Source organism: Manis pentadactyla, chromosome 8, assembly GCF_030020395.1.
Source record: "Manis pentadactyla isolate mManPen7 chromosome 8, mManPen7.hap1, whole genome shotgun sequence".
Lineage (NCBI taxonomy): Eukaryota > Metazoa > Chordata > Mammalia > Pholidota > Manidae > Manis > Manis pentadactyla.
Window position 1 is genome coordinate 44,681,249 of NC_080026.1, and position 16,231 is coordinate 44,697,479.

The 16,231-nt window shown below is 46.6% G+C and overlaps 1 long non-coding RNA gene across 2 annotated transcripts; it reads right to left on the reverse strand.

Annotated features, from left to right (window-relative positions):
- Positions 1–325: 325 nt before the first annotated feature.
- LOC118913006 (uncharacterized) lies at positions 326–7,965 on the reverse strand. Of its 2 annotated transcripts, XR_008998843.1 has the most exons (5): positions 7,796–7,965; positions 6,024–6,119; positions 4,551–4,624; positions 3,995–4,157; positions 326–3,494 (listed from the first exon to the last, which is right to left on the reverse strand). It is a non-coding gene; the product is annotated as an uncharacterized LOC118913006 (long non-coding RNA). The 2 variants fall into 2 exon arrangements; XR_008998842.1 differs by lacking the exon at positions 7,796–7,965 and having other exon boundaries at positions 6,024–7,773.
- Positions 7,966–16,231: the final 8,266 nt, after the last annotated feature.

The following is a 16,231-nucleotide window of genomic DNA, read 5'->3' on the forward strand; positions in this document are numbered from 1 at the left end:
AAACCCATCAGGCTATCATCACACTTCTCAACAGAAACCTTACAGGTCAGAAGAGAGTGGCATGATATATTTAATGCAATGAAGCAGAATGGCCTTGAACCAAGAATACTATACCTGGCAAGGTTATCATTTAAATTTGAAGGAGGGATTAAACAATTTTCAGATAAGAAAAAGTTGAGAGAATTTACGCCCCACAAACCAGCTCTACAATGCATTTTGGAGGGACTCCTATAGATGGAAGTATTCCTAAGGATAAACAGATGTCACCCAAGGGATAGACAAAGAGCACAGAATATGATTCATAACATACAAAGAATGGAGGAGGAAGAAAAAAGAGAAGGTATGCCTGGAAGGTCTGTTTCAGAAAGCATTACTAAGAAAATACTGGGTTACAGCTTTCCAATAATATGGTTGGTAAGATTATTTGAGCAATGATTGTATTCCAGGCAGGGACTTACCATTTCTTTCTCACAATTACCTTATGGGGTAAGGGGGCTATTATTCTGAGGCACAGAGCAATTAGACAGGGGTCTCAGTAACTTCCATGGGAGACGCATAGGCAAGATTCAGATCCCAGCATTGGACCCCAGAGCCCAGCTGAGTCCATAATCATTGACCCTTGGGTTTCCTTCCCAGGAAAACCATGGAAGGAACAGCCAGCTGGCTTCCAATGTCACCAGGCTGACCTCAAGTCTGCCACTGACCAGCTGTGACACTACATCCCTGAACCCCTCTGAACCTCAGCTTCTTTACCCATGAAATGGGGTAACAGTGCCCACATCCTGGGCTTGCCAATGGACTCATGAACAGTAGATAGCAAGCAGGGGGTTGGTATTGAACAAACATCAAGCTCCTGTCCTTTTTCTCCTCAGGAAGGAAACTTGAAGACACTGTACAAAACAGAACACTATTGTTCCCCCAAAGGGTGGAGGCATTGGAATTCAAGGGATGCTGCGATTAAAACCAATAGTGAACCCTCTGGAAAAGGTAGAAGGGCTAACTGTAGCTATTACACTTACCAAATACCTGTGAATGCCTACTGTGTGCCAGGCTTCCTGCTTGGTGCTCTACATCCTTAGCCCTCCCAACAAAACAGCAGGATGTGATAAAGGAGTCCAGATGGAGAGTTTAAGCATTGCACCCAAGTCCCAAAGCAGTAACCACAGAAGAGAGACTGGAACCCAGGCCCCTCTCATTTCCTGTGTCCCCTGCTATCTTGCCATGTCTCCTGAGAGGCTCTGCCGAAATACGGAGCTCAGTATGCCAGGAAAGGTAGTTTGGGAGTCACCTGTGGGATGGGAAATGACAGCCTGCTATCAATTACACTAATGAGTTACTGCCCTCTGGCCAATTGGTATCCAATCGGAACTCCTCAAGAAGCTGCAAGCTCCTGCATGCTCTGGGTCCCCATGACCTCTGTCATCTCATCCCCTACCACACTACCTGTCTGCCCCCTTGCTACTCTTGCCAGTCACTTTCCTGCCTCAGGGCCTTTGCACTTACTATTCCCTCAGCCTGGAACACCCAACCCACAGACCTGGGTGTGGCTTGCCCTTCACCTTTCCAGGTCTCCACTCAAAAGGCACCTCCTCAGGGAGGCCTTCCCTGACCAGTCTATCTACCATTACACCCACCTTACTCTCTGTCCTCTTAACCTGCATTTATTTATTTATATATTTATTGTCAGTTAGCACTCAGCACCACCTGACATTATACTATACATCTGTCTCTTTATGTAAATTTATTTTCGATTTTCCCCACTACAATGCCAGTCCTAGGAGGGCAGGGGTTTTATTGACACTGGACACTGTTTTATCCCTGGGGCCTATAGCAGTGCCTGCATGCAGAGAATGCTTAATAAATAGTCACAGAACTGAAGAGAGACCTTATTAGCAGGGCAGAGGGCAGGGTAGGGCAGGGGGCTGAGAAGCTTGTGAGTCACTCTAAAGGAGAATTTACTTAGGGTCTTGTTTTTGTTTTCAATCAGAACTGTTTTGGTCTGTCCTGTCTGGAAGAATGGCCACATCCTTGCTCACTGATTCCAGGATTTTCAGAAGCTCTTTCCTAACAAGGGAAATGTTGCTTTTTGGCTGAGTATGGCCACATTGCAAGCATTGCCTCAGGAAGGGTGGTTGAGTGGGGTAGTGGTGATGTTTTAATAAGAGACATTCAGGATGTCTAAACTCCAAGACCCAAAGGCAGGGGTGCTTCATGGGTATGTGACCTGTCAGTAGTGCAGGTATCTGAGCTCATGAGGGTTCCCTGCCCAGAAGAGCTCTGTGCTTAGTTCAGTGTTCTGCTGTGGCCATCTTGAAATTCCTAACTTTTTAACAAAGGGCCCACATTTTCATTTACAGTGAGCTTTGCATATTATGTAGTTAGACTGCATATTATGTCCAAAGAACTGATCAACAGTATAGCTTTAGACTTTACAGATGTTAGTTATTTGTGGAAAGAAGTTTTTCCAGGTGCTGCTCACCCATACCACCCAGGCCACCATCACTAGGCATCTACTATGTGCTCGGCGCTGTGTTAGATGCTAGAGAAGCAGAATGAAGGAGGCTTGGCACCTGCCCGGAGAGCTGCCTCCAAGAGGAGGGATTGGTAGGTAAAGGAAGAGGTAACATCGAGCTCAAGGGGCAGACTGAATAACAATGTAGACCTGCAAGGGGCCAGGTGCTCCAGACTCTCTGGCCTCATGCCCATACTGTGACCCCTGTCACTAAAATTTCTGCAGAGGCACCAAGAGGGAGGGAGCTGGATGAGCAAAGCAACACAGCTGTCCTGGAACTGCCAGGTCTGGACCTGGCTGCATCTAAGGGTGTGAACTGCAGGATGGCTACTTTGTGAGAGCCCTGAATGGGGCTACACAGAGGGTGCGGTATGATGACCTCCTATTGGAGAGTCTTCCTGCAACCACTGCATATGGAGCAAGAAACAGAAGCCAAAGTCCCGCATCAGGAAAAGGAGAAATCCCTTTTAAAACATCCTACCTGCTCTCCAAACTTCAAATCTCCTCTCATTTATTGAGCCAAGACTATAGCCAGTAATATACACCTCTCTCCTTCAATCCTTGCAAGCAGCCAGGAATGTGTGTTATTAACTCTTTTTCTCAGAGAAGGAAGCAGAAGCACTGAGATGGGGGGTAACTTGCCCAAGGTCACATAGTCACAGCCATCTAGGGAGAGGGCATTTGGGGGCCCAGGCTGAGGGTTCCTTAGCCCTGCCAGAGCAGGGAGGGGTTTCCTGACGCCGCCAGAGCAAGGGTGCCCAGCAAGAGGAGAAGCTTAGGCCAGCCACCGGCTCCGGGCGTGCTACACAGCGCGATGCGGTGGCCTGAGCCCTGGTCCCCGAGCTGGCGCAGCGGGGCGGGGCGGGCAGGGAAGGAGCCCCGGCTCCATCTCCCCCGCGCTGCAGCTGCACGCTGGAGGCTCTCTCTGCGGCGCTGTAGCCGCGCTTCCGCCTCCTCGGGCTGTGCCGAGCGGATGCGCTGCCTGCGTGTGAACAGGGCTTGTTTTCCCTTCACGCCCTCGGGCTCCGTTTCTATGAAGAACTCCCTTCTGTTGGCGCTTGGGGAATATTCATTCTTGGCTTGCAAAGCGCGCGGGTGACAGTTGGGCTGGGAAATGTACTCGCGACTTAATTAGGGCATCGCCAGACCGCGCCAGCAACCCGCCCCCGCCCTGCCCTGCCGTGCCCTGCTCTGCCCTGCTGCCCGACCCCAGGGACCCAGAGCCTGCCGCTGGGAGCATCATGATTGCGCCTGCTGCTGGTCCTGCGACCCCAGTGTCCTCGGCCTGCCCTCCACCTTCTCATTCCGGAACCGTCCTAGCCAAGGCAGAATGCTTGTTGTCCAAAAAGGGGTTCCTCTTGCATACTTAAGTTTTTTAGCATTGTTTTCGTCTGGAATGCCCTCCACTCTCCTGGCACAGATCTCTCCTGCCAACAGACCCCTCCAAATTCCTTCTACTCCCCTCCCACAGCCTTCACTCACCCATCTGGTGGAAGACTTTCCTGCCAGTGGACATCCAAAGGCCTCTGTTGCTCTGCCCATGGTCAGCCCCAGGCAGATGGACCACGATAGGCCACCAGCTCTGAAGTTTCCTGCATGCTCGTAAGGCATTCCCAGGAGGAGGGGTGCACATGTAGGTTTCACCCTGTTTTTGAGGAAGCTGAAGGTAACCTTAATAGAGGCTTGCAAATTCGAGTATGGACAATATTCATCAACCTACATGGCCCACCACAGGGTGAGGGACACCTCACACCCCAAAAACCCAGAAGAATACTGCACGAGGCCTTCTGGATTGACAGTAAATGTCAAGGCAAAAATTAAATATTGAAAATTCAAGGGCACATTATATTAAAATCCCACTATAAAAAAACAGAAAAAAAATATTTGCAACACATATGGCAAAGGGTGGGTTTCCTTAAATGCTAAAGCACTTCTACAGTAAGAGGGAAATCAACACCCAAGGGAAAATGAGCAAACAGAGCATGGAAAGGAATCACAAATGGTTTCTAAAGGAATGAGGAGATGTGCAGTTACTCACTGTGACAGAATGTGGAGGTGAAAACTGACATCTTGGTTTAAGTTTGCTGGAGAAACCTCATCAAGATGTGTGGCCTAGGGGAGGAAAAGGCTGTGAAGACTCCCACCAGAGTGGAAGGTCAGGGCTAATTTCAGTGGGTGGCTGGTCCTGTTTCGTGAGGTCAGCAGGCTGTGCAGGGGGGAAGCCTCGGGTGGGTCTTCAGCCAGACTTCATCCAGATCTCTGCTCCACCACTTCCCAGCTGCCTGACTGCAGGGAGCCTGCTTTCTCTGCGCCTCAGTTTTCTCATCTGTAAGCTGAGGTCATGATGTACTTCCAGGGAAGACTGAGATGGAGACCCAGGGAGGTGAAGAATCAGGGAGTGACACAGAGACTGAAAGAGCAACACCTGGGGGAGGAAGCGGGGTCGCCTTTGGGAAGAGGGGGCCACAGGAGGGTGGGAGATGCTGCCTTGGGGTTGAGACGATTGTTATATGTGACCAGGTACAACAGGAGCGAACCTGGGCCTGCTGAGGAGATGGGCTGAAGATGGAGGTGCCCTTGGAGACCACACCAGGTTACCTGGTGTTGAAAGAATGGAAAGAGTTGGAAAGAAGGATGGGGTACAGGTGGGAGGCAGATTCAGATGGGGTGAAGGTGGGAGGGGGATTCAGATGGGGTACAGGTGGAAGGGAGACTCACATTGGGTGCAGGTGGGCAGAGATTCCAATGGGGTGCAGGTGGGTATGGGATTCAGATGGAGGGGGATGCAAGTGGGGGAAATGAGAATATCTGCAGGCTGTGAAAATATCTGAGTTCCCCACACCCCAGCCCCAGGATTCTGCTCTCCCAGCAGCATCTCAAAGCTGGGCCTATGGCTGGCCAATTCTGAATGGCCATATTTTTTTGACCCAATCTAGCAGAAGGCTATGTTATGCTTAGAGGGCTGGGGCAAACCCAAAACCCAATGGATAGATGGGCCCAAAGTCAGCTTCCCAGAATAGGAAGGACTTGGTGGCATTTAAGTCAGAACTGCAAGGACAGCAAAGCCAGAGAATTGGTCTGAAGTGCATGTGAAGAGGGCAGTGAAAACTTTGGTCCCAGAGAAGCCCTGCTCATGCTCAAGCAGCAAGACTAACAGGGAAACAGAGCCCAGGATCAGAGCTGGGAGTGAGGCTGATACCTGTGCTTGTGGAATGGTGCCTGGCACACAAGGGGCACTCAGCTACAATTTCTCAAATTCGTAACCTGCAAGGAGGCCTGTGAGACTTATTAAAACAAATAGTTCAAGCCCAAGCTTGTGACTACCATGAGGATACAAGAACACTGTGGCTGCAAGGCCCGGTGATGGGCAGGCAGCACAGGTGTGGTGGTAATGACGTTTCTGACCTGGATGGTGCCCAGTGGTCCTGCCCTTGCAACTCCAGAGAGTATGTGCAGTATGCAGGCACCGTGCTCTCCCCAAAAATGTGTCATCTCAAAGGGAAGAAGATACCTTGCTGAGGACCAGCAACTGAAACCCCTCCCTGAATTCTGCAAGGTGGTTTTCCTTGGGCTACTTGACTTCCACGGAGCAGGAAATACTGATAACCTTGGGTTAGAAAGGAAAGGTTATTAGGGATCTGGGACTCACACATTACAGGAGGTGTGGGGGGTATGAGGGTGGAGACTGAGGGAGAAATGAGGGCAGCTTTGAGGACCTCGGAAACAGGCACATGCAGACTGCAAGCTAACGTCCCCCAAGACCATCCTCCATCGGAGCTCCGCGGGGAGCTCCCAGGGTAGACCTAGGAGGATCTACAGAAGTATCTGATTGGCTGCTGGCCAGCCAATGAGAGGCTCCCTCTAAACCCACTTCAGGTCCAATCACCTCCAGGCTGGGCTCGCAGAGGGCAAGTCACGTTGGAAGAGGAAAGGGGACAGGACAAGCAAATTAGTTAATAGCTGGGTTGTCCTGAGTGACTTGTGAGATTTAAACGTGCCTGCGGTGGAATCAGACGTCCCAGGATCCTTTCTATTCCTAAGGGGCTCTCCCAACACCACAGTGTATTCCTTCTCTGAGCCTCAGTTTCCTAAGATGCAAAATGGTAGTAACGATGTGTTTGTCACAGGGTTGCTGTGAGGAGAAAATGAGATAATAAATAGGAGAGTGTTTTGTAAACCGTAATGGTGGAGGTGAGTTGTTTTATGTCACACCCCAAAGGAGTGGATGTTCTTGAGTTTTACTTTACAATGAACCTTGATCCAGCCCCCAGTCCATGCCGGCCGCGCAATACTTAGACCTACAACCAAAGCCTGTGAGAGAAAATGCATCCAAGCATCCCCGCTGAATGCACCAGGTTGCATGATTTTGGCTCAAGTTGCATCTCTGCCTCTGGGGGAAGCCCGTTAGGAGCTTTGGATCTCAATTTCCCCACCTGCAAAATGGATTGCCATGCCTTGCCCCATTCACACACTGGCACATTAAATTACCTCTTCTCCCTGCCTCTCTTCTCAGCCCCTCCTTTCCTCTTCCCTCTCCTGCTCTCAGCTTTGGTGATGGTAGCAGCAGAGAAAGAAGCAGTTGTTAGAACATTTCTGTGCTCTCACCAAACTCTCCTTCCTCCTAAGTATTCCAAAAGCGGGCCATTTTCCCTCAGAACCCAACGCCAGACAAGAGTGCATTTTACATTCCTCCTTAAATGTTTCAGGTGTGTCAGTAACATTTTCACAACTGGAATATAAATCCTAGAGGTTGTTTATAACCTCTTTTGTGAAAATTACAACTGCAGTCTGCATAACCGAATGGGCAGCTGGCCGAAGTTTGTTGGAGAAAATAGAACTGGGCAGCCAGCCCTCTGCAGAGCGGCTCTTCCTGCTGCAGGGCCCCTTCCCTTCTTGCTCTCAGCCTCTTGACCTTGCCACGTTCCTCCACATCCTCACAGCTTCAGTTTCCCATACTTTGCCCGCCTGGGACAGATTCCTCCCCTTCAGTGGACCCACCAAGCTCATTTAATGTTGGACCCCTCCCCTCCAGTCCCTGGGATCCTGGGACCCAGGCAGGGAGGGGCTGCCGCTCCTGAGCTCTCACCCAACCCTGTAGGCCTGGGTGTCATCTCTTACTACAGCTGACAGTGACGCCTCCATCTCGCTGGTGTCACTTTTAACACTGAGCGTTCACACCACCGGCTGACTGCGCAAGGAGGCCCCAGCAGAGCCGCGTGCAGCCGCACCCCACATGTGGAGCTGTTAATCCTGCAGTAGTTCAGCAGGTTCTTTTGGCCTCACCTCCAAATGTGTTACTTCTGGAGGGAATGATACCGCAGAAGTGCATGAGCTCTCCCAAGAAGGAATGACAGGACCTGCCTGTCCTGCGTGGGACATGAGGGGGAAGGGAAGGCACTTTGGAGAGATGGCATGCAAAGATCTGGGGCCTGGACCTCTGCCACCTACACACAGTTCCCTAAACTAGAAAAATAAAGAGAAGAAGAGAAAAAGGAAAAGGGAAGTTATGTCAGCATACCACTTAAAGTGTTTTATTAAATCTGCGTGTTTACCACATGTTTTCAAAGAATATTTCATGGCATAATGGTAAGAGACAAAAGCAGCAAGCAGAACCTAGACACAAAGTGATCTCAGTTCTGTAATGTGTGGAGTAGACATCACCACTGTTCACACACATCCAACTCCTCTCTATTTCCAATCAGCTGGAGAATTTCACTTCCTCACTCCTTGAGATCTGCCATGGTCATATGACTTGCTTTGGCCAATGAAATGTGAGGGAAGCAACCATGCCACTTCTAGGTGGCAGTGTTCAATAGCAGATACTCCTGTCCTGGGCCCACTCTTCCTCTGCCCAGACTAGTGTGATTGGGGTATGAGCCCAAACAAGCCTTTGTGCTGTTAAACCACTGCGATTTGGGGCTGGTTCTCCCTGCTGTATGATCTGGCCTATATGGACTGATGTAATAAATAGAGGAAATAGATGCAAAAAAAATCTCATCAGGAAGTCTTGCAGTTACTGGTGATTTTTGTTTTTAAACTTATCTAAGTTTTCCAAATTTTGTGATGTCAGCATATATTACTTGTGTGTTGTTTTTCTTTCAGTTTTATTGTGATAAAATTGACATATAGCCCTGTATAAGTTTAAGGTGTATTTATTTTAATGATTTTAAAGAGTTGTTAGGCATAGCTAGATTTTTTTTAAGTAAATAAATATGTCCCTGATATTATGCTAGACACTTTAGTTATGTCGTTTAATTTGATTCTCACAAAACCTGAAAGGATTTTCCCATTTTAAAAAGGGGAAATCTGAAGTTTAGAGAGATTAGGTGCCAGGTACTCTACACTCATTATCTCATGTTCCTCCTCAGAAGCTCAGTATTTTCTTCTAGTTTTAAAGATGAGGCTCAGAGAAGTTAAGTGACTTGCCCTCCATTAATCACTTGGGAATTGAAGTAAGTGAATTTGAAATAATAACTGCAAAGGCAGACACCTTTTATTGGATGTTTCTATATGCCAGGTAAGATCTCATTCTATCCTCTCAGTCATTTTATGATGTAGTACTAATATTATTTCAACTTCGTAGATGGAAAAAAAAAAGAAGGTTCAGAGAGACTGAGCAACTTACCTAGGGTTACACAGCTAGCAATTTACAGAGCTGGGACTGGCATCTTGGTCTGTCCAAATTTTGGTCTGCTCATTTTTCTGGGAGCAGAGATGACTTGAGGTAATACACACATGAAACATGAACATATTTTTATCAAAATATTTACACAATTTAAAAAGTCAAATGGTACAATGATGCTGACCATAAAGAGCAGCTTCTCCTCACTATCCAGGCCCCTCATCAGAGGCAACTACTTTCAACTCTTTTAGCTGTTCCTTCTGACATTTATTTTTATATTTCTAAGTACCATTCTTTACCTTTTTTTCTAAAGATATTATTTATTGGCTTCTATCTATGGAAGGTTGATGATGCTCCATCAGACACCATACCTCATACACAAACTCACATTTTTTCCTTCCAATATAGTTCTATCACAGTTGCTAAATCAATACTCAGTCTTTACATTACCATATATCTACATATATATTTTTCACAACTAAAGAAAATACTGTATTATGGTCATAGTTCCTGTCTTCTACAGTTTTGTTGTTTTTCCTGGAGTTAATAACTGCCTCATTTTTAAATTTAGGTTTTGACAAAACATCACTAATTCTTCCCACAAGCATGTCTAAACTTCTAGCAATACATTTAAACACATCTGGTCAACTGTTTTTTCTCAAAGGCCTCTATCCTCCCTCTCCCTGTCTGAATAGAAGTCCTGAAATTTCTCTTTATCATTGTCCTGGAAATTCCCTCAACTCTCTCCTGTGTTGGTTCCTTGTTTTTTGGCTCGTAAGCCATCCTCTTTCTTGGTTTATTCTCTTCATTTTGTTGCAATATGTAAGCCAGTAGCTTCCTTGGAAGCTGCATATGGAAGTTCAGTTTTTGGATAACTGATTGACAGTTTGGCTGAATGCAAAAATCCTGGTTGAAAATCATCTTCCCCCAGAATTTTAAAGGCAGTTCTCTATTGGCATGTGGTGTTCTGGGTTGATTTAAGAAGTCCAATGCCATTCTGATTCTTCATTCTCATTATGTGAACTTTCAAGCCTCTGAAAGCTTCTAGAATCTTCTCTTTATCTCTGATGTTCTAAAAAAATTATTTAAGATATTCAGTTTTATTTTATTCAACTGCATTTATTCTGATGTTCATTCTGATTTGCTTTTGATAAGTTAGGTTAGATAATGCCATAAACTGACATGTATATATTTTAACCCAAAGCCAGAAGGACATACTAGAAACACTGCCATACTATCACCACTCTTTTGGAGTACTAGTCAATGCAATGAGAAAAAGGTATTAAATTGTAAAGGCTGTAACCTATCATTGTTTGGAGACTATTGACTATTTACCCATAAAATCAACTGAAAAAATTACTGAAAATGACAAAATAATCAAGTAAGCTTATTGGGTACAAAATTAGTATTCTATTACCAATAGCCTTCAAATATACAAATGACAACCAGTACTAAAATACAGTTACTGAAAGATTCCATTATTAAAGCAACCAAGAAATAAACTTTTTTTCAAAATACAAGTAGCTTTATTTTTATTGTGTTTATAAAAATTTTACATGTTCATTATCATTTTTTTAATTAAGGTATCATTGACATAATGCTTAAGTTTTACATGAGCAACACTGTGGTTACTACATTCCCCCTATTATCAAGTGCCCACCACATACCCATTACAGTCACTGTCCATCAGCATTGTGAGATGTTATAGAGTCACTACTTGTCTTCTCTGTGCTATACTTCCTTCCGTGTGCCCCTGCTATATTATGTGTGCTAATCATAATGCTCCTTAATCCCCTTATCCCTCCCTTCCCACCCACCCTCCCCAGTTCCTTTCCCTTTGGTAACTGTTAGTCCAATCTTGGGTTCTGTGAGTCTGCTGCTGTTTTGTTCCTTCAGTTTTTGCTTTGTTGTTATACTCCACAGATGAGTGAAATCATTTGGTAGTTGTCTTTCTCTGCCTGGCTTATTTCACTGAGAATAATACCCTCTAGCTCCATCATGTTGTTGCAAATGGTAGGATTTGTTTTCTTCTAATGGCTGAATAATATTCCATTGTGTATATGTACCACCTCTTCTTTATCCATTCATCTACTGATGGACCCTTAGGTTGCTTCCATTTCTTGGCTATTGTAAATAGTGCTGGGATAAACATATGGGTGCATGTGTCTTTTTGAAACTGGGCTCCTGCATTCTTAGGGTAAATTCCTAGAAGTGGAATTCCCAGATCAAATGGTATGTCTATTTTTGGTTTTTTAGGAACCTCCATACTGCTTTCCACAATGATCAAACTGATTTACATTCCCACCAGCAGTGTAGGAGGGCTCCCCATTTTCCACATGCTCACCAGCATTTGTTGTTGTTTGTCTTTTGGATGTTGGACATCCTAACTGGTGTGAGGTGATATCTCACCGTGGTTTTAATTTGCATTTCTCTGATAATTAGTGATGTGGAGCATCTTTTCATGTGTCTGTTTGCCATCTGAATTTCTTCTTTGGAGAAGTGTCTGTTCACATCCTCTGCCCAGTTTTTAATTGGTTATTTGCTTTTTGGTTGTTGAGGCGCATGAGCTCTTTACATATTTTGGATGTCAACCCTTTATTGGATGTCATTTATGAATATATTCTCCCATACTGTAGGATGCCTTTTTGTTCTACTGATGGTGTCCTTTGCTGTACAGAAGCTTTTTAGTTTAATAATGTCCCATTTGTTCATTTTTGCTTTTGTTTCCCTTGTCCAAGGAAATATGTTCATGAAAAAGTTGCTCATGTTTATATTCAAGAGAATTTTGCCTATGTTTTCTTCTAAGAGTTTTATGGTTTCATGACTTAAATTCAGGTCTTTGATCCATTTCTAGTTTACTTTTGTGTATGGAGTTAGATAGTAATCCAGTTTCATTCTCTTATACGAAATAAACATTTTTTAAAAGTGCCAATCTATGTGAAGAAAACTGAATGCTACTGAAGGATACAAACATACTTACACCACATTCTTAGACAAAAAGATTCAACATTATATAAGATGTTGGTTCTCCCTAAATCAATCTACACATCAACACAATCTCATGAAGATATCAACAGGATTTCTCATGAAACTAGACAAGTTGATTCTAAAGTTCAAATGGAAAATTATGCAAGCAAAATTATCCAGGGAAATTTGAAAAAGAAGTATAAAGAGCAGAGGGAACTTTATCAGGTATTTACATATTTACATGTATTTTAAATTTCTTATATAACCAAAATAATTAAAACTGTGTTACAAGGACATGAATAGATGTATAATTTAGAAATCATAAGAAGTCACCTAATATATATAGAAATTTACTGTATGATCAAGTTGGCATTTTAAAAACAGGATTTATCCATATTTAGTATTGGGACAATTGGCTATCCATCTGTAAAAGACATTAATTTAGATCTCCACTTCACATGTTATAGCAAAATAAATTCCACATGAATCAAGGTTTAAATGAGATCATGAAATCCTTAAAGTGCCAGAAGAAAACAGAAGATATGGGAGAGATCATTTATTGAGCCTCTAGTCTAGCTCAATGCCTATTAACAGTAAGCAACCCCAACTTGTGGATTGTTAACTGGATAATGGATTGTCAGTTTCTGTCTTAGATGCCATTTTAGTGGCTGCCCTTTGGAAGGCCTGGACTACGTTGGCTACACTTAGTTTGTTTGTTTCTACCAGTGTTAAAACAGTTTTGGTTCTGATCTAATATTTTTAAACTGGAGGGTTTCACCAAAAAACCTGTATTTCAGACTTCCCCTTAAATGTCTCAATGTCTGGCAGCACTGGGCACTCATTCTTGCACGGTACAATCAACTGAGCCACTACGCTTTGCCCTGAGGATGAGGCATATGGGCTCCAGGTTCTCAGGAGCGAACAGAACACAGTGACCAGAGCAGGTGAAGGGCAGTGGTGGCCAGTGTGCCCAGACCCCCCTGGCTCACTGTGAGGGGTGATCCTGCATTTTGGGGGGAGCAAATGGGGACTGGTCCTAGGCTGTTATGGTCATTATCACAAGAAGTTCTGGCAGAGGCAATAGAGGGAAGAGGCTTAGCCAGAGGGAATGTGGGGCTTGAATCCAGAAGGCTTGCATCAGATGGGAGGGGTGTGTGTGTGTGTGTATGTGTGTGTGCAATAGGGATGGGCAGCGTGCTGTCAAAGGAGGAACTAAGGAAGCACCCTAAGATTCTCATTTAGGCGAGTGAATGCTCACGCACAGGTAAACCACCAGATCAGGTCACGCTCCTGTTTAAAATCCTGACTCCTTATCTGAGAGATCTGACTACTGCCCATCAATCTGATCCTTTCCTCTCACTGTGCTCACCTTGCACGCCAAGACACAGAAGCTGCCAATGTCTACTTTACCTCAGAGCTCTTGCACTTACTGTTCCTCTGTCTGAGACACTCTTCTCCTAACCCTTTAGCTGGCTGGTTCTCCCTCATTCTTCAGGTTTCCTCTTAAAATATTCTGTCTTAAAAGTGTTAGGCGGAAGGCATCAGGGAAAGGGGTGAGCCTGCTGGACAAACTCAGGCCTTCCCAAAGGGGCGTAGAGACCAACAGGTTCCAGTCCGCCCACATTCCAGAGCCTAATCAGATAACCTTCCCAACTAGAGCCCTTCCCCCAAGCTAAAGGATTAGTGGTAACCTTCCAGTACCTGGCTAAAGGCCAATGAGAGACCCCCATGTACCCTACATGAGCCAATCCTCGCGCCAATGTACACCTTTGCCCTCCCTCCCCCTGCCTTCTTTGAAAACTTGCTGCCTGCCCTGTTGGGTGTGACTTCCCTGGCCTGTGTTTCAGACAGAGGAACATCACCCGGGGGTGGCATTCAAATAAACTACCTGGCCCTTTGTTGCCTCTCTTCGCTTGCTTACTTCTGTCGAAATTTATTGGAGTTTATCTTACAAAAAGTGGTTTGGAATATGCTTGTAGAGGCTGGAGCAAGAAGGCTGACTCCCACAAGGCCCTGGGGGCCATGGAAAGGCATGTAGAGCAAAGGGTATGGGGGTGGTACAGTGGCTGGATCTGATTTGCCTTTTAAAAGTCAACCTCCAACACCCAGTGGGAAGGAGACCTCAGGACCAGAGTGGCAGCAAGATTTCAGGACACCTATCCTGATGGAAGATGGCAGCAGCGGTGGGATGGAGAGGTCACTAGGGGTTTTGTGAATGCGTGGGTGGGGGCAAGGGGAGAGCCCTGGATGTCAGGAAGACAGTCAAGGGGAACTACTTGGTTTGCAGGCCCAGCAGAGCAGTTGGGTGGCAGTGCCAGTGTCCTAAGACACTCCTAAAGCAGCAGGTGTATGTTAGGAGGAACACGAGTTCTGCTGAAGCCCACTTACTCTCTGCTTCCTTCTCCAGTGAGCATGGAGACAGCCTGATGGCAGCCGTGCTGCAGGGAGGCACATCAGCTGGGTGGCTGGCAGCAATGGAATCTCAGCTGGATGGCTTGGGCCAAGGGATATGGAAAGGTCTAGAAAACCTTTGGTAATGGTGTCCCTGTGGAGCCCCTGCTCTGGCTGCTGCACAGCTAAGAAAAAGGGCATGAGCAGTGACCCAGGTAGGAGGCAGATTCCATTCGTCATCTCGAGTCAAGTCGGCCTCATGTGAAAAGCGAAGCTCTTGGCAGCCACTTCTGGAACTGGGTAGCGGAGGAATAGGAAAGCCCGCGTCTGAAGGCGCGGCTGCTGCGCCCTGCTCGCCCTCGCCCTCTGCGGCAGTGTGGAAAGGCAGGGCAAGCCCGGGGCGCTGTCGGCAGGGGCTGCCCGGCCCGCACGAAAGCCGCTTTTGCGCCCCCCGCCAGGCCCGCTGCCCCCGAGGGGCGCCCGCCACTTCGCCGCCGCGGGCCCGAGCGCCAGAGGGCCTCCTAATTGTTCCCAGAACGGGTGGCGTTTAGGTCAATTAATATGCAAAACAGGAGCAAATCATTTCATTCGCGGGCCCCACGCGGGGCGGGAAACCGAGCAGTTTGCTATGCAGCGAGTTCGCGGCCCCCGCCGCGTGTTTACTGCGGAAATGGAAATCAGGCGGCGCACAAAGCCACCCTTCGGCCACCCGCGCCCTGGGCAGCCCTGGGGTGGTAACCGGTGCTGCAGCGGCCTCCCTTCCTAGTTGGTAATAATAGGAGCTCGTTATTATGTAAATTAGGTAATCAGAGAATAATAGAACTCTTAAGGGCTTCAGATTGGAGTTTACATGCTCCTGACCTGTAATTATGAAATTACTGGAAGAGAAAGCCTCACTTCCAGTGCTGTATTAATCCTCAAAATTACACTAAGAAGCAAGTCCAGTTATTCCCATTGCACAACTGAAGAAACTGAGGCAGAGAGGTTAAGACATTCACAGGTAGGCAGGTCCAGTGGCCCTGAGAATCCCTTAACCACTTTGATGTTTGTCCTAGACCTTCTGGTACTTGATTGAGCAGCTCCTTGAGGAAAACTGAGCAGGATGAAACTGTAGGGAGTCACGGGCTGGCCTCTGAGGAGGTAACATTTGCACAGAGACTGGAAGGAAGTGAGGGAGCACTCCAGCTGAGGCAATGGCTTTGAGATTAGCAGTGTTAGGAGGCAGATGAGGCTGGCATGCGAAGCAACTGGAGAGTGAAGGGCACAAGGCAGAGAGTGGCCAGGGGCCAGGGTGATGGCTTGTCCTGCCTGAACCTGGAGGGCACCTCGTCTGGGGCACTGCCTGGGTGTCAGGCATGGTAGAGCTCCCAGGTGATTACAATGGCAGCTAGGATTGAGAAGGGCCTCATGATGGTGGTTCAGTTTAAACTTGACTCTTCTGCACTATTAAGCTTGCAGAGAGTTTTGAGCAGAGCAGTGACACAATGCAACATAGAGTTTTCTTAATTATTCTGGTTGCGGGTGGAGACCAGGTTCTAGAGGGATAGAGGTAGAACTTGGGAGACCAGGTAGGGGACTATGGCAGTCATCCAGCAGTAGATGGGTTTGACCCATCTGTCTGACGCCCTGGTGTAAGTGTCAGGTTCTGGACTGACCCAGGAGGGAAGGATGATGCTTAATTTCTAACCTGAGCAACCTGGTGAATGGAAGGACTCCACTGAGAAGGGGAACTACCATAG